Source organism: Camelus dromedarius, chromosome 7 (assembly GCF_036321535.1).
Source record: "Camelus dromedarius isolate mCamDro1 chromosome 7, mCamDro1.pat, whole genome shotgun sequence".
Taxonomy (NCBI): domain Eukaryota; kingdom Metazoa; phylum Chordata; class Mammalia; order Artiodactyla; family Camelidae; genus Camelus; species Camelus dromedarius.
Window position 1 is genome coordinate 50,460,805 of NC_087442.1, and position 18,347 is coordinate 50,479,151.

Genomic DNA, 18,347 nt, shown 5'->3' on the forward strand with positions numbered 1-18,347 from the left:
CTTTCTTTGTTTCATCAAAGCATAGTATTGCTGTCCTAAAAACAAAACAAACAAAAAACAACAACAAAAAAACCCAGAATTGAATGAAATTGGCCTAAATATCCTTCTTTCATTTCTGTATTTGTCCTAAATCAGTACATCAAGGTTCAAATTCAACTTGCTGATTTATTTATAGGATGTTCATTCTATGCCGCATAGTATTTATAATTACACAAAATACAGAAATAATTTTCTGCTCTTAGGAGTTCCCATTCTAAATGTGCTAGATCAAGAAGATCCAGACCACCCTTTTGTTTATTTTCATGTTTCCTTCCTTCTCTTAGGAGGAGAGTGATGGTTTCTGAAATGGTGAGCACATCTGGATATCTACATTTCACCTTGACTGTTTTGGAGAGAATTTTATTAAAGAGGAAGAAATGAAGACTGGACCAGAAGGTAGGACTTGGCTTGGTAGTGTGGTGATTCAGTGCTGGGGAGAGGGAGGATCCCTCTTCATTTCATATACAGTTCTTCCAGGAAAAGACACATAGCCTTGGATTTGTTGTTTATCTTGTTCTGGCATGGAAAAGAAAAAAGAAATAGTCTATTCATAGGACTAGTCTTACCACATGCAGTGTTCTCATAGAGGTATATTTTTGGTTTGTTTAATGGACTTAAAAGTCTATAAAAGGACATGAAGCTCAAGTCCATAAATGAAAGCTTAAAATCATAAGAGTTTATCTCAGCAACAGGTGAGAAAAATGTGTAGTGAGTAGAAGGTTAGATGAGAGTGACCCCAAACTAATTGCTGATTAGCCGAAAACATATGTAGAAATTTTCAGCAATTAGTAATCACTACAAAACATATATATTTAATTAGCCATATGGTTTGTTTTACTGGAATTGAAACTGCGTGTCTCTCCCACTGTGTCTGGCTTTTAGGACTTCACAAGTTCTGTCTATACACATACGTATATTTTATTTGTTTTGGTTATTCAGAAAAGTGAGCAGAATTAGGATAATATTCAAATCATATTTAGCTATGTTGCTAGAAAAGTAATTGAACTATAGCAGAGGTGTTTCCATTCTTTAAGTAGTGGGAAGTCTGGAAACTTTAAGTTTCAAGTGTACGAAGCACACTGTTTTTACTCCTTTACATATCATAGGTAATATGTTAGAAGTATGATTTCAAGAATGGTGTCAAGTTCAAGCTCAGTAGTCAGGTTCTACAAAGTTGACTTTCAATTTAATCAAAACTTAAGAAACCTTTGACATAGTGTACATCCTTTTCCCATGCCCAACAGAGGAAACTATGGCCACAACAACTATTTAATGCATGTTACCTCTGGAAGCCTAGAAATGAAGAATTTATTTTTTATTTATGGTATATTAGTCCTATTGCCTCCAAAAGTTTCCTTAGGAGTGTGAGGAAGAGAAGTTGTAATTCTTTCTGAGCCTAGTCATCAGCCTTGCCTGTGACCCAAATGCCAAACTCTTCCCTCTGCCAGCTCTTCAAGTAGGAGAGAGATCCACTGTGTCTGGATTACAGAAGCAGAGATGCTCTATTGGTATATTTAGTTAGGTGGTCCTACATATCAAATGTTTTATCCTTGTTCTTGTTATTTTATCCTTTTTCACCTCTAGAAAAGTTACCAATCACATAGGTAAGGTCCTTACCATTTCAGGAGGTTATTGTGAAATGACATCTCTCAGGCAGGAAAACCTAAATAGCACAACTCTCAGATTTCATTAGTCACTTTTTTGTATAGCAAAAAAAATGGATACCTTCTCTATCAAATCAATAATGTTCAGTCAGGCTTTTTTTTTTTTTAGGCTGAAGGTGAAGTCTTACAATTCAAGATAGTGGTGAGACTCATGAGAATTTGACCAAAAACTCACTCGACTCTAGGACAGTTTATTTGAATTGTTCTGTCTTTGATTAGAGCAAGAATTCATTTTTTTTTCTAGCTTCTTCAACAACTGTAATTAGTCACAGAATTTTGGCATTGATTTTTTCATCAAGGCCATGAGTGCTTGTAGAATGAAGGACGATTATTTCTTTGTATTAAGTCTCTCTGCCCCAAGGCTATCAAAATTTCATAGTTTGAGTTTTGCCACATTCTTCAAAGCTTTCTCTTTTAACTTTTGGCTAAAAGCAACATGACAGAACAAGATTCATTACCTGGATCTATGAGTTAATCTGCATTCAAATACCTGGTGATTATAGCACTTCAGCCTGTTAATCAGAGTGCAGGGCTTTTGGAGAAAGTATGTTTGAAAGTTGTGCTCATAAGAAAGGTAGAAAGATTATGTGTGACTTGCTAGAACATTTGGACCAGGTGGCCATCAATCCTCATAGATTTGGAGTCTAGGGTTAGACTCCCACAGAACAGTAGAGTTTACAACATGAGTAAAAAGAACCAAAAGATCAGAAAATAGTGTTAGTTGTCTAGTTTATTGTTCTGGAATTCTGTTTCTTGATTACTGAAGAGTCAAAGGGATTTTCACCTCTTCCTGTACTGATATCTAGAACTTTCTTCCCAGCTAACAGACTTATCTGAATAAGATTCAGATTTTCACATCCGGCTTTTAGTTTAACTCCTTTGTGTAAACTGACTGTCCTGCTGTTTTATCCTCTTGAAATGGAAACCAGCCAAAATTCCCCTCTCCTGATTGTCATCTTTGTATGGCAACAAATCATGACGATTACTACTCTTTCTACCCTTTTTAAATGTTCTCCACCTTCCCTAACCAATCCTCAATTCCCCTCTTTCTCTTTCTCTCTTCTTGCTCATCTCTCCTTTCTACCTGCTCTGCTCCCACAGTTCTAACTGCCCTTTAGAAGGGTGCCATCATGTTCCATGCCTCTCCTGGTCTTTATCACTTGGTAGATGACTCCCTGCTTCCCAAAGACTCAACGTAGAGAAGTATATGATAGAAGAGAGGGAGAAATAGAGTCAAGCAACTTAGGAATTTTTGAGCTCTTGGAGAAAGTTCAAAAGAAAGTTGCAAAGCCTATGGGAAAGGTTTAGAGGAAGTGAGATGGCCTCTCCCAGTAGTCATGCTCTTGTATGGTCTCTCCCCTCATTGCACCAAGATTGATCTGTGTGACCAATAGAACACAGCAAAAGTAATAGTGTGCCACTTCTGAGATAGGTTGTAAAAGAATGTTGCTACAACCTTAGTCTCTCTCTCCTTCTTAGATCATTTGCTCTGGGGGAAGCCAGCTGCCATGTTATGAAAACACTCATGCAGCACATGGAGGGATACATGTGACAAGGAACAAAGATAGCTAGACAATAACCAGGGACATGAGTGATCCTAGAGATAGATCTGCTAGTCCCTGGTGACTGCAGCCCTGGCCAACAGCATGACTGCAACTTCAAGAGAAACTTTGAGTCAGAAGCACCCACCTAAACTGTTTCTGGATCATTACTCTGTAGTAACTATGAGATAATGATTATTATTTTGAGCTTCTAAATGTAGGGGTAATTTTTTATGCAGCAGTAGATAACTAATACGCTTAGCAAAGTCATTCCAGTTTTGAATGGAGTGCCTAGGCAGACAAGAGAAAAAGAGAGTTGAGTACTCAAGTGCAGAAAATTAAGGAAATTACAGTCAGATTTTTAACTTAAAAAATGTGTACATTGCAGTTTTGCCTTTGCTTAATTTTAAGATAGATCTGGGTTGCAATTCAGATTTAGTGTTCAGTGATTTATTGCCTAAATGTACAGTGATCTATCTAGTCCTCTAGATGAGATCAGAAGAAAAGATGGGTGGGCTCATCAAAGAGGACTGAGATTCTCCTTCTAAGAACTGAGCTTGTACTCCAGCTCTGTCACTTACTATTTGGTTACCAGTGAGGAATTTATTTAATCTCTTTTTAATCATGGTTTTTCCTCGAGTGAAAGGGATACTGTCATTTATGCTCTGCATATCTAAAGGATTAAGTGAGTCATTGTGTGTAAAAGAACTTCGTAAACTGCTAGACACCATCTAAAGAGAAGTGCTTTACAAACTGTGATGCTAACATGTTACTGACTCAGTGGGCTCGTTTTCTGAGTCCACCGGAAGATGGCCATTTGACAACACAGAGATTCTCTCCTGAGGAGGCATTCGGCCTCCTGGTGTTTGGGTGCCAGGCAAGTATGTGCCAATCAGAGGCTTCCTGCCTTACCCTGGATTATTCCAGGTTTCTCAGTCCCTGGCCCTCTGTGTCAAACTTGGTTTAGAGAGGAAGGCACCACAGAGTTAGGAATAGCATATGCCCCTTCTTGGAGTCCATCTGATGCTGTCACTTACAAAGTTAGGAAAATTTGCAACTTTACAATTGAGACAAGTAGAGAAAAATGTATTCATACCCTGAAAAGAATCCCAGCTGCATTACTGAGACTGATTTTTAAGACTGAATTATAAAAAAAATAAGATGGAAAAATAAATTCACATTTATATTAAACTTCTAATTAAATACATTAAATCATACATGGACAAGACCCTAGCTTGTTTTATCATAATGTATTAAAAAATGAACAGTTTCTATCTTAAATTTTGAGTACACATTTTTGTGAATACTCATAGTTTACAATACACTTTTTCCAGCTTTATTGAGATGCAATTGATATATAACATTTTATAAGTTTAAGGTGTACAACATGATTGGAGATTAGCTAGCCTTATTGCAGTAATCATTTTGAAATATATACATATGTCCAATAGTTAATATCCATCACCTCACATAGTTAGAACTTCTTTTCTCGTGATGAGCACTTCTATACTCTTAGCAACGTTCACATATACAATACAATATTGTTACTACAGTCATCATGTCATTCGTTATATCCCCACAAATTATTCATCTTACAACTGGAAGTTTGTACATTTTGACCACCTTCATCCGTTTCCCCCACTCCCTGCCTCTGACAACCACCAATCTGTTCCCTGTTTCTTTGCGTTTGGTTTTTTTGAGAGGGATCATACAGTATATGTCTTTCTCTGTCTAACTTATTACACTTACCATAATGTCCCTCAAGTTTCGTCCATGTCACAAATCTCAGGATTTCTTCCCTTTTTATGGCTGAATAACATTACACTTGTGTGTGTGGTGGGGGTGGGTGTGGGTGTGTGTAACATATTCTTCATCCCGTTATCTGTCAGGCACTTTGATTGTTTCCATGTCTTAGCTATTGTAAATAATGCTGCTGTCAACATGAGGGAAGTGGAGACAGTGATTTTATTTCCTTCAGCTATATACCCCAAATTTCTGAATCATATGACAGTCCTATTTTTAATTTCTTGAAGAACCTTCATATTGTTTTCCATAGTGACTGTACCAATTTACATTCCCACCAATAGTGCACAGGGTTCCCTTTTTCCTGCATGCTCTTTGGCATTTATTATCTCTTGTCTTTTTGATTGTAGCCATTTTAACATATATAAGGTAGATACCTCATTATGGTTTTGATTTCCATTTCCCTCATGATTAGTGATGTTGAGCACCTTTCCATGTACGATATTCCATTTCAATATATTCTGTGGCGGAAAAGGGTATTCAGCTCCTTTGCTCATTTTTAAATTAGATCATTTGGTTTTTTGCTACTGAGTCATGTGAGTTGTTTATATAATTTAGATATTAACCATTTACCATATATGGGGTTTGCAAATATTTTCTCCCACTATATGGGTTGCCTCTTCATTTTTCTGATCACTTATTTTTCTGTGCAGAGTTTTAGTTTGATGTAGTCCCACATTATTTTTGCCTCTTTTTTTTTTTTTTTGCTTGTACTTTAGATGTCTTATTTAAAAGCTTACTGCCAAGACCAATGTTAAGAAGCCTTTTCTGCTTTCTTCTAGGAGTTTTACGATTTCACATCTTACATTTAAATCTTTAATCCATTTCTAGTTAATTTTTGTGAGTGGTGTAAGATAGGGGTCTAATTTCATTATTTTGCATCTGAATATCCAATTTTCCCAGCATCATTTGTTGAGGAGACTATTTTTTCTCCAGTCAGTATTCTTGGCTCTGTGGTCAAATATTAGTTGACGGTATATGCATGGGTTTATTTCTGGGTTCTCTATTCTGTTCCATTGGTCTGTTTGTTTTTATATCAGTACTGAACTGTTTTGATTACTGTAGCTTTGTAGTATAGTTTGAAATCAGGAAGTATAATACCTTCAGCTTTGTTCTTCCTCAGGATTGCTTTGGATATTTAATCTTTTGTAACTTCAAATGAATGCTGGGATTTTTTTTTTTTTCTGTAAAAAACACCATTGCAATTCTGATAGGGATTGTATTGAATCTGTAGATGGCTTTGAGTTGTATAGAAATTTTAACAATATTAATTCTTCACATTACACTTTTTATAAGTGCTGAATTTATGTTTGACAAAAATTCTTTCTTTGTGACTAAATAATGGCTTTCTTTCATTTATCAATAGCAGTTAAATTTTTCTACAAGCCTAGAATCTTAGAATTACAATAAATCTGAAGCTGTGTTGAGATTCAGCTGCAACAAAGGCCTCAGCCAGTCTCCTGGGGAGCTCTGGAGCTGATGGCCCTTCAGAAATACATTGAATTGAGGCCAAGGGGCCCAAGTTTTCCACCCTAGGCAGTCTTCTTGGCTAGGATATCAACAACAGAACTCCCACCCTTCTCTGGTGTTCTCAGGAAACTCATACATTCCTGTGCCACATAAGAGGGAATGCAGAACCCGCCACTGCCGCCTTCCCCACTCAGCTGTCTTTCTTGTCTTACATGCTAGTGCGCACAAGTCACCACAGCTACTGCAAGGACAATTCTGGGACAAATTCTGCTCATGTGTATTAAAGACCACTAATGAATACAATTAGTGTATCTATTTCTGTGTCTACATATGAATTATATCTTTCAGTTAATTCCTAGCACTTAATAAATTATCTAAGATGGAGGAAGAACTGACTAAATACTGATTGAGTGAACAAAGGTTAAGCTGCTCAAAAAAAAATTAACTCTTTTAAAAAGATTTTTCTCAAGTCACAGCCAAAGTGCTCCCATTCCTTCTTGTTCTGTTTTCATTGGGGAACATCTGTTCCACAACCCCTTTATAAGGAGTATAATACACACCAAGACTGCAATTAAGTCACCCACAGCCTTCTCCTCTTTTTGGCCAACCAGCAGCATTTCTGTGATCCCTTCCTTATAAGCCTAGGTTTCCAACCCTTTAATCATCTCTGCTCTCTTCTGAATCCAAATGTCCCACTTACTTTTAAACTGTGGAGACCCTAATGGAAATCTATCATAACGATGCTGTAAAAGTTTGGCAAATTTCAGGGGAAACCAACATCTGTTCGGTCCTTTCTTATTATCTCCTTGCTGCCTTTTCATTAAGGAATTCCCAGGAAAAGCTGTAAAATGTATTTTCTAAATTAATTCAACAATTTCCTTTCTAGTGTAAATCTTCCTATTTGAATGCATACAATATCTGTGCAAAAATGAATTCAGAAGTGGAGGCTTTCTAAGTTCACAAATATAATCCTTTACACAATATTTTAAAATACTTTGTACATACTTTTAGAAGCAATTTGCAGATCTTTTTAACTCTAATAAAATTTCTTTGGTTTTGTGTATTAACTCAACAGTGACTTTCTTTTCAACCTAAAAATATTTTTTGTTATTTTATTTGATTCTTTCCTATGTTCTTGATATAGACCTATTGAACAAGAATAAAAATAATGACCAGTATTACATAGCACCTGCTCTGTGCCAGGCAAGTGTTTTAGATGTATTGACATACTTAATCTTCATAACAACCCAGTGAGCCAGCTACTATTGTCATCCCCATTTTTCAGATGAAGAAATCGAGGAACAGAGAGGCTAAGGACTTGCCCAAGATAATACTAGCAAATTGGTTCAGAGCTGGAATTTGAAGGCCAGGAGCCTATCCCTAGAGTCCATGATCTTATGATGATGTACCACCATACGTTTATGAATATGGGGTGGAATGACTTAGAGATTTCTTTTTATTAGTGGTCTTTAATACACATGAGCAGAATTTTTCTTTGCATTTAAAGATTTTTTTCTTTATATTATTATTATTATACTTGAGTTATATCAATTATTATACTTGAGTATGGATGCTGGTTTGACTGAAGAAATGACTCACGGTAGCACCTTTGCTGATTGACCCTCATGGCTCCCTTACATTAAGGAAGCAATCACTTACTTTTTGAGAATGTAAATCCTGCAGGTGCTGAATATTAGTGAATCTAATTTCCTTTAAGTCAAACATTGAGCTAATTTTGCCACCGTGAACTTTAAGTGTAACCCCCAGGAGCCCCATAAATTTGCTCCAAACAGCTGTGACGTATGTGTTGGGCTCCCCACGATAGAGGAGCACTTGATCTTCTCGCATTGAGTGTCATTTATTCCAGAGTCAGTTTTCCAGAACAGATGGTTCTATTGTTACCACCCAGGTCTTCCTGTGGGTCTTTCAGAAACTCTACTGCCTTTTCAGAGAACACTTGAGACCTTTCCCAGAGAGCTGTCTGTACTATTAGTGGTGGTTTGGTGTGTTGAGATCCTGGGAAACTTGTTCCAGCTCTGGCTCTTTGGGTTGTTCTGTTTCATTTAAATTTTGGGGAAAGTAAGTACTTTGCTCAAGAAAAATAATCATATCTTAACTTATTTCATTTGGACTAATAAATTGAACATCGTATTAAAAAACCCAAGCCTGGAGATTCTACACCTCGTTGAAAGGGAAGTTGATATGAGAAAACCTCTTGATCTGTTTCCAAATATGCCTTTGTCCTTACTATCTATGTATAGGACAGGAAAAAATTTTTTTTTGCTCTTATACATAGGCATTTGGAAACATTTTAGCACATGCTCTTTAACCAGTCTCTAATGTTTCAAAATGTTCTCTAAAGCAATGATTTCCCTTTTAAAAATATGATACACGTGCAGTTTCATGGTAGGATCTGCCTATATTAGGAAGTACTTAAGCAGCACATATATTTCCTAGTGTGCCATGATTTTTAAAGCAAATTGTTAACAATGTCTCTCTCAGGAAATAGAATTGGCAGCTGTTGGGGATGGAGATGAATATTTTCCATTTTTCATTTTATTTATTTCTTCTAATGTCTGAATTTCTTATAAAAACTGTGCACATGTATTTCTTTAAAAGTAATTATTGGAGCAATGAGATTATGAGCCTTTTTGTTTTCATACATTTTTTTCGACTTAAGCAGAAATACTACTAAAATACAAAGTATTTTTTTAACTCTCATAAAAGTTTAATTGTTCAATGTATTTAGATGTTTGGTCAGTTTGACTGGGAAAGCGGTAGGTGCCTATCACTAACATTTTAGAATTTTAGCGTTGAAAGGATCCAGCCTTGTTGCTTTACAATAAAGAATTGAATTTAAATAAAATTAAATGGTTTGTCCAAGTTCACATAGCTAGTGAGTAGCAAAACTAGAACTAGAATCCAAGTGTCCTAACTCTAGCCAGTAATTTTCCTGTGAAACCATCCCACCTTCCCTAAGAGTTAATTATGTATATTTTCAAAATAGTATTGTATTTTTGCAACTGTAAGAATTTGCAAGTATATTCCATGAATTTAATTGTATCATGAAGCCAAGCTTTAGAAGAGGTAAAAATACATGTAATAGAGAAATATCATGATTCATAGATCAAATGGATTACAACTATGTTAAGTACTAAATGCTAGAAAATACACTCAGTTTAAAAATGAAATGAATGTATTTCATTTTTAAATAATGAAATTTTAAATAATGAAATCACTAGGTGAAAAAGTCATTTTTGAGGGATGGGAGAATTCTAGGTGAAAATAATGATCTCATTTCATAATTTATATGCTGCCATTCTTCTGTTAGGATGGTAACAAGACCTAATTAGGTCCTATGAAAAACTCTTTAATTCTAAAAGATCTTCTTATTAAAAAGCAAGAAAGGTTGGTAGAGTGGAGACATGTGTTCCTGTAAAAGCACGATATATTGCATGTTTCATTCAAGGATTTTGCAGTCATGAAAAGAAAAGGAAAAAAAAACTGGGTAATACTAGGCTAGAGTGAATTAAAAAGTATGAAAAATTACCATTGATACTGAAACCTACTTCGAAGGCAGACCTCATTAAAAATACACTTAAATAGAAAAGAACATGGAATCAGTGCTTTCTCCAATTGGAAGCATCGTCTTACTACTTCCTGTTACTATTTATAAAAAGGCTTAGCTCAGCTTTGGATTCTGTGAACAGAGATGAAGGTTCTTCACCGTATCCTTTTTCTGTAGCTTGTGGAAACACATGTGATCTGCTCCGTGCACTGCTGACCTCTACAAAGTGAGGGAACAACCCAGAGGGATATTTCTTTTCCATATAGAAGCAGTGACTTGGTACCAAGATGGCGCTCAGTATTTGCTGAAAAAATTACTCAGTGCCTCTTACTGCTTTTCCCTCTCTAATCTAAACCCATAAGCAAACTTTGAAAAGTCTGGAGAAAATGTTTTTCTCCTTCTTTCCATTCTGCCATTCTGAACTGGAAATACATAAAGAAAAATGGATCCTGGATAATTGCAAGCCAAATTCCTGGAGGAAAAAAAGATAAAAGAGAAATTGCTACCTATGAATTTTTGTGATTACAGAAATTCTCATGATTTCACCATTACCTCCTTCCTGGAGAAGAGTATCATTGCTAGTAACCCTGCTTTGTTTTTTGTTTTTGTTTTTCATTTACTATGCTCTGGTAGGATGACAAAGGATATGTTATTTTAATTTTAATTTTAATTTTTTCATACATGAAAATGGAGCCTATAAAAAATAATTAACTGGCCACACAAAGAAGTCACTGGGTTAGGGATGGGGTTGGTGGAGGAGGTTTGAAGAAGAGCCTGGATATGGGGAGGCAGGTGCTGAATCAGTGGAATATGAGGACTTGTTGTCCCTGAGCAAGGAGACAAGCCCAAGAGGAAGAGGCTGATTCACCAGGAAGTGGAACAAGCACAAAAGGGCAACTTTCTCTCACAGATAAAGGACAACTCGCAAGTCATATCCCTGTCAAGATGAAAACAAAGCCTGGACACTTGGGCAAAAACATAACATGCCCAGAATACAACTTTTCTAGAAAAGCCTTTGAGTTTGAAGTAAACATGGAAAAATAGTTTTTAAAAGGAGGCACCTACTGGGAGAGAAATCATTTCCAGGCAAGGTAAGGGCTACCACCAGATCCCTTGTCATATCTTTAGAAGTGAAGAGAGAAGTATTTTAGGAATTTTTATTTCAAAACAAAGGACAGTGAGAGAGAACACTGTGAAAATGATCATGTAAAATTAATTTTAGCAGCAAAATATCATCATTACCATTTAAACTAAGAAATAGCTCTTCCACCATGACTGGCGCAGGCTCAGTGAATTACAGTTCGGACTGGAACAGATGCTGAAGACACAGGAGAAAGGGAAGAGCTAAATGTGAAAATCTTCAGGAGGACGTGACAAGCCATTAAAATTCATTGGTTCAATCAGTCTGTTAAAACATTTTCCAGCCTGCTTATTGAAGCAGTGGAAAAATTATGAACTCATATCTCTCACTCTCAGATATGGAAAGTTTAAATTACAAGAAGATGGAAAGGAAGGAAATGGCAAAAGGAAGGAAAAACCATGATCCAGTTATGGCTAATCTGAATTTATTGGTATTTCTCAACTTAAGAAAATGCAGAGGAGATCAAACAGAAGGACGAGGAAGATACAAAACTGCATTTAATTTATACACCAAAAGAGGTGGAAAAAAGGACTTTCTTAATGAAGCTTATAAAAATGAAGAGAAACACTCACTAGTCTAGACTGTGCTTCAGTATTATTCTTTATTACAGTACATTTTGAGTAGGTTCTCCCCCTAATGCATGTGCCTTTGAGAGGGCATGAAAAAATCACTGGATTGTTCTGAAAATGTCAATATCAAATGAAGTGGAAACTGTCTCTGAGATATTAGAATTACCACCATGCATTGCTTCCCATATTCTAGGTACTTTACATAATATTGCTTTGAATTCCTCTAACTGCTCTGTGGAGTAGGCATACTGGAAGATACAATGAGGAAATATACAGTAAATTATATATATATAAAATAGAGAGAGAAGTGAGAACTACAGTAGGTGAGAGGAGGATGAGTGGCTCATCTGAGGTCACATGGCTAGTGAGTAGAGGAGCCAAGGATGAGTCTCTGTGACGCAGCGCTCATCCTGCCATGCCATGCTCTGTGTCACCTCTGTTTTACCCAAGAGAGTATGTGTAGTTTGATGAGGAAGAGAAAGTCTTCTGAGGACATAGAAACCAAAGGCGGTACTCTTGGGGGAGGAGGGCTAAATAAGAGAATTTAAGATGTCAACATGGAAAACAGAGAGTGCATGAGGCGAGCACCTAGCTGAGGTGCTCAGTGTAGGGTGATACTGATGGAACACAAGGAGGAGCAAGAAGGCAGTCTTAGGATGGATGGATAAACAGTTGGTCAAGTAGAAAGATTTTTCTTTTCCTTTGAATGAAGTTTATAGGGGTCTGTGTGGCATCCTAATTTCAGAGAAATGGAGGGAAGCATACACACCTAGGTCATGCCAGAGACAGGGTTCCTGCAGGATTGGAAAAGGAACATCTGTTCACAATCTGAGGGTTGAAGGCAGGGTCCCCAACCCCCTCTCCCAATAGAGTGCACCCTTATCCCATCAGTCATCGTGCATGCAGGGCAAGGCATTTCAAAGAGTTGGGGCTTCAAAGGTTGAGGACATCTATTTTCTTTACAATTGCTCATTTTGTTGTTTATTTCTGTTAAAGTTGTAAAGCTGGCTCTGTGTTAAGTGCTTGCCAGGGAGACAGTGATTGGTTTGGGTCTTCCTTCATCTTTTCTCAGGCAGACTGTAGATCACAAGGGGCTATTCATCAACAGTTCAGTCTGAGTTTTCAGCGTCATCTTGTGAAATGTTTTACTTTTTTCTCACGACATACCAAAAGGATTTGGGGGCACTCATAATGCCCTTGAACATTTTTTGAAACAAAAAGAGACATCTGAAATGAAAGAAAACCCATTTAGAGGCGGTAGATTTTGATCAGATTGTCAAGTGGAGAATTTCTACTAAATTGCATAACTGTAGAAAGAGGCAGTCAAGCATGCCACCCTAGGTAGCATTGACTAGAAGGCCAAATAAAAGTTGGGGTTTTCTTTGAAATACTACATTTCTTAAGGTATCTTAACAGGTCTAAGCCATGCCTAAGTCTGTCTTATCAAAGTCATGACTGAAAAATTAGCTAAATTTCTTCAATCTACATTTTGAACATTTCTAGGGTGAAACTTTCTTTGGTCCCTTTCCTTTATATATTGGTAGAAAATTATGGGTAGAAAAATGCATCTTTCAAAATATACATGTAAGTATTTCATGGTTTCTTACTGTAAAAAGTGAGGCATTATTTTCACCTTTCCCAAAGTAGAACATAATCATCCAACTAAACTTGCAAACTGAAGAATAGCATAAAAAGGAAAGAGAATCACCATCAAAAGACAGCAGGCTTATATGTTTCCTACAGCACCGTCTTTGGGACTGAGGAAGAGTCTGTTTTGATAGGACTTTTGTTCAGGCTGCCAAGTTCGGGACTGTTCTTGTTTTTCCCTGGAACTATTGCCTTTAAGAGAATCATGGTCTAGAAAACTCGCACAAAGGGCTCTACAGTCTTAAGTCTGCACTTCCCCAGAAAAAGGAAGAAAGGGTTCTCTCGAACCTACAAGATAATAATTCCCCATTCAGAAAATGAACAGCTAACTATTTGCATTACAGACAATGTATAAAATGACTTCACCTTTTCCAAACTCAGTCTGCATGAATTTGCATGTTCATAATTCATAGATGTTCATAGCTCGTAGACTCCATGGTGACAGAGCAGCAGACTCTCCCCTCCTAGCTTGGGTCCCCAGGTTCCTCGCTTCATTTTCCTTCTAGGGTAGATGCACCACGAGACTATTTTCAGACTTATCTAAAGATACTCACAGAGTTCAGGTGTGCATTTCCTTTTCTCGACAGAGACTCTTAATTACATCCCGTTCTGAAATAAGTTCCTGTGCACCCTTCTTTGAAAAGAATCCTTTAACTCAGGCATTAAGCTATTCAGCTTTACTTTCAACAGTTCTTTAGAGAGGTATTCGTTTTCCTGGTTCCTTGCTCCATGTTATTTCTTATTTCCATTTCTCTCTTTCTTGGATTCATGTTTCGTTGGCTGGAGTATGTTCACAAGTGGCTTTTTCCACACCTGAAAAGTTTAAATTGGCTAGTTTTTGTGTAATATCTCTTAGCAATACCTCAGAATAGGTGTTTCATGAAGTACACTTTGGAAAACAGTGTTACAAGTTGACTAAATTTATGTTGACTGGAAGCATTGAAATTTTTTGAAGCTAGACTTGATTTCATTATTAAGATTAAACTTCCTTGTGACCAAAGAACCCCCATAAGTATTGGTTCACGTGGGCTCCACATAGATAATGTGTACCAAGAATACATATTTACCTTATTTTAATATATGACATATCAGTTATATTTTCTCTCCCATTCTACTGCATTGCTGAGTTACAAACAGTAGGAAATTAAACATTTTACCCAAAGTCTTAAAAATGAAACCAAAACTCCTCAGAAAGGTAGGATGAGTAAAGCTGTATGTTTGTTAGTTTCTCTTACACCCATCATAGGAAAATTGAATCCTAGTTATACATATATAGGACAAGAAAATAACACATCATACACTGTGAAACAGTATTACCCCTGAGTTTGTATGACCAAAATTACCTTTGCTAACAGGTTGTGGGAAATGAGAAAATGAGCTTTGGGTAGGGGGTGAACAGCAGCTCTGTTTTGAACTAAGACTTCCTAAATAAGTGCTTTTCATTTATCACTGGAAATTTCCACTCCCCCTGCGCCAAGCCCACCCTGGTTACTTGTGCTCAAAATTATTTGCCAGGGATCCCAACCTGTAGTGTGAAGGTGTCTGAAGAAACCGTAAAGACAATGAGCTCTGGAAATAGAGAACCACATTTAAAAGACAGATCTCTTATTGGAGTTTGATTACATTAGAATTTGCTGGATATGGAAAATGAACACCATGGCCTTCCCCTTCGTATCCTGGACTAGCCCTGCCATGCCTACCGGAATTCCTACTTGAGAACCTGAAATGAGATTTGATTTCAGTGTCCACAATGTACATATGATGGATATACAAATGGCTTCTAAGCCTTTTGATGTTCATTAAGAGGAAGGAGTGGGGAGCTGTTTCCTGGAAGAGTATGGGGCACTAGGGAGCATTAAAGAAAGAAACAATGGCAAAGGAAATGTCAATCTTCTACACTCATTATGTTTCTGTGAACAATGAATTTCATGAGTTTTGGATCCTTGAATGGACATGTTATAAGGTTCCAACTCTGTTCCCACCACTGTCTTGGAGACCACACATAATGCTTTAGATTTACACTTGAAAAAACAATGAGCATCGTACCTACTTCCTCTGGTCACCTAATGGGGATACTGGGTTATTTTGATTATAGACAACATGAAAAGCCTTTTGGAACATTTGTAGTTAGAAGATTTATTAAAAGGCATGATTGTACCAAGTCTTATTCTTTCCACCCCTCAATTCCCCATGTTAATTTTCTCCTTCTTAACAATAGAGAATACTGGAAAAACATAAAGAGTAGCAACCATCCGTCTTTATATCAACCAGAAATAACTTCTCTGTAAACTTACGTATCTTAAAGTTGTATAAATATGTATGTATTGTTTTGTTCTTAGAGTAAGAATTAAGAGTTTTGTAAGTTGTAGCAAATGGGATTGATTTTTTTTATTCAGCAGTTATTCAAGTAGAAGTCAGTTGTGGATTTTATTTCCCACAAAACTTTCTGTTTCTGTCCAACTACCCTAATTTTTATTTTTTCTGACCTCAAGGCACAATAATATTTTACAAATTTTTGAGTGGATTTTGTATGACTCAAACATTTCACGTGTATTAGCCAGCACATAACATCCAAACCCTTAGATTGTCCCAAAGTTACAGAGAGACAAATCATGGTAATCTGGGCAATGCCTTCCACAGAAATTCATGCATGAGCTGTTCAAATGACAAAGCCCCAGTCAGGGTCTAATCTGCTTTTAAGCTTATTACCTTAGGACTTTAATGCTAAATATGTTTGAAGAACAAATAACAAACTAGCAATTATCTACCGCCTAGAATTCCCAAAGAACTGTGTTAGAATCAAAAAGTATGAGTCATGATTCCCATAACCAAACAGGAATGACTCCTTATCCCTGTCACGTGTCTAGAGAGGTACCTTAGGGGAATTATTCCATAATCACCCCCCACTGTGACATTCCGTGTTAATTCAGCCACTCAGAAATGAGAGTTATTTAAATTTCAGGTGTTCCCAGACCTGGATCATTTCTTCCTATCCCCCTCCTATCTGTATTTAGATCTGTGCATCATATTTCCAAGTCCCCTCCTCTTTTTCTAATAATTATCAATCCCTTAAGAAGGACATAAATGAGGGCAGGAGAGAGTTGTTATTGGGTACTAAGGCCCTTAGTAATATTCTTTATTAGTGTGTAGTTAGCACTTTAAAAACATTATCTTATTCAATCTTCACCTCCAGCTTTGATTTTGGAATTTCTGATATCTATCTAACAGCTACTGACCCTCAAAAATCCCCTTATTCCTGGGCACGTGGCCTCCCTGTTCAAGATCACATTTCTCAGTTTCTCATGCTCTTCCCCTCACATCCCATTGGTGAGAACTTAGTCACATGATCAGTGGGCTGAGCGATGAAGAGCAAAACCTCTGAGTGTGTGACCAACATACAGAAAATTGCTCGTCCCGGACTTCATCTTATCTCCCTTCACGCAGGCTGGCTGGACTGGCTGAAACCCAGCTTTGCCCTTGTAAATGTGGATGAGGGCCTAGAAGGTGGAAGGAATCCGTGCTCCTGAATGGCTCAGAAGAGCCTAACCGCCCACTCAACTTACAATGCCCACCCTAAAATGGTTCCATGAGAAGGAGAGACAGGAGCCTTGCATTTAAGCCATTGCCTTCTTCTTTTCAAAGGAGTGTATTTTGAGGTCTCTTTCAGCAGCTTAGTTCTTACCTCCATGAACACGGAATTCCCGATTCCATTTTACAGATTGAGAGAAAAGAGACTCACAGGGGTAAGTCATTTCCATATTTGGAGTTTTCCAGCTGCCTTTCTTGCTCGGCAGAGTGTTATTTCCACTGAAACACAGTGAGCTTCTTTGGAACGGGAACAGAACAAAACCCAGTGGGCCCAGGACCAGAGAACACTCAGCCTCTATAGAGTCCATATCAAAACTTTCTTTATTGTCTCCATTTCTGGACCTCAGATGAGCACCCTTTGGTTTAGCCATCTTTTGCAGAAGGTTGGGTTTCTGGGAATAGTCTGTCCTCATGGTAAGAAGTTCAAAAAAGAGCTTTCAGGGTTGTGGGTTTTGTGGCATCACCCCCAGTTTATCTCAACACCCCTGACAAACGGCAGCAGAAGAAAGGACTCTTTCCACATGAGTTCCTCATCAGTCCCCATCTTAAAGGGAATATATTGTCCTTTCCCCCCCCCCCCCCAAAAGCTATCATTCTTGTTCCATAAAGGCCAAATAAATATAGTTAATTTGTGTTCTGCTGACCAAATAGCACAGTCGTAAAAGGATAATCTTCGTGATATAAATGATAAGGCCTCTTTGATAAGTCAATAAGGCAAAAACCTTGAGAGCAAATCAAGACAAATGGGAATCCAGCTGGAAGAAATCAAACAGGGAAAGCAGGTGCATTGGCTTGTGTTTGGGAAGATGCAGCACAGCATGAGGCACTGCACATTTACACAAAAGCAAGATCTGTAACCTTTGTCAGGCTTTGAACTGAGCTAAATGCATGACTTATTTAAGAAAAGCTGGTAGCTGGGAACTGGTTGAACTAGGAGTGTCAAGACCAATTCTGAAGATGTTTTCTTATACTTAGCGTGTTTTCTTGTGCTCCGAGGATTGCTGAACAGCCAGTGGCAGATGGCCCTGCATCTGAGTGTGTTTTAAGTGATGGGAGGGATGGCGTGATTGACCATTTCCCCAGAGTAGCAGAAAGAAGAAATTTGTGTTTTTAAAAAAAATGCCTCTGTTGTGTTGGATAGCTGTGAAATAGGCAAGGGGGTGAGCAGACCTTTGATAGGCTGTTCTTATCAGGACAAAAACAACACAGGGCCAAACAGTGAGCATCTGTGGACACTCAGCAGAGACAGAAGCACAAATATTGAACCACAGCACGACCTGGAATACATACCTTAGGCAACATAATCTTGTCTCCAGC

General features: G+C 37.5%; 1 long non-coding RNA gene across 1 annotated transcript in view; it reads left to right on the forward strand.

Moving 5' to 3' along the window:
* The first annotated feature begins 328 nt into the window (after positions 1–328).
* Positions 329–18,347, forward strand: part of LOC116154001 (uncharacterized) — a 100,439-nt gene continuing 82,420 nt past the window's right edge. The window contains exon 1 of the long non-coding RNA XR_004137800.2: positions 329–435. This is a non-coding gene — a long non-coding RNA (uncharacterized LOC116154001). The remainder of the gene's footprint in view (positions 436–18,347) is intronic.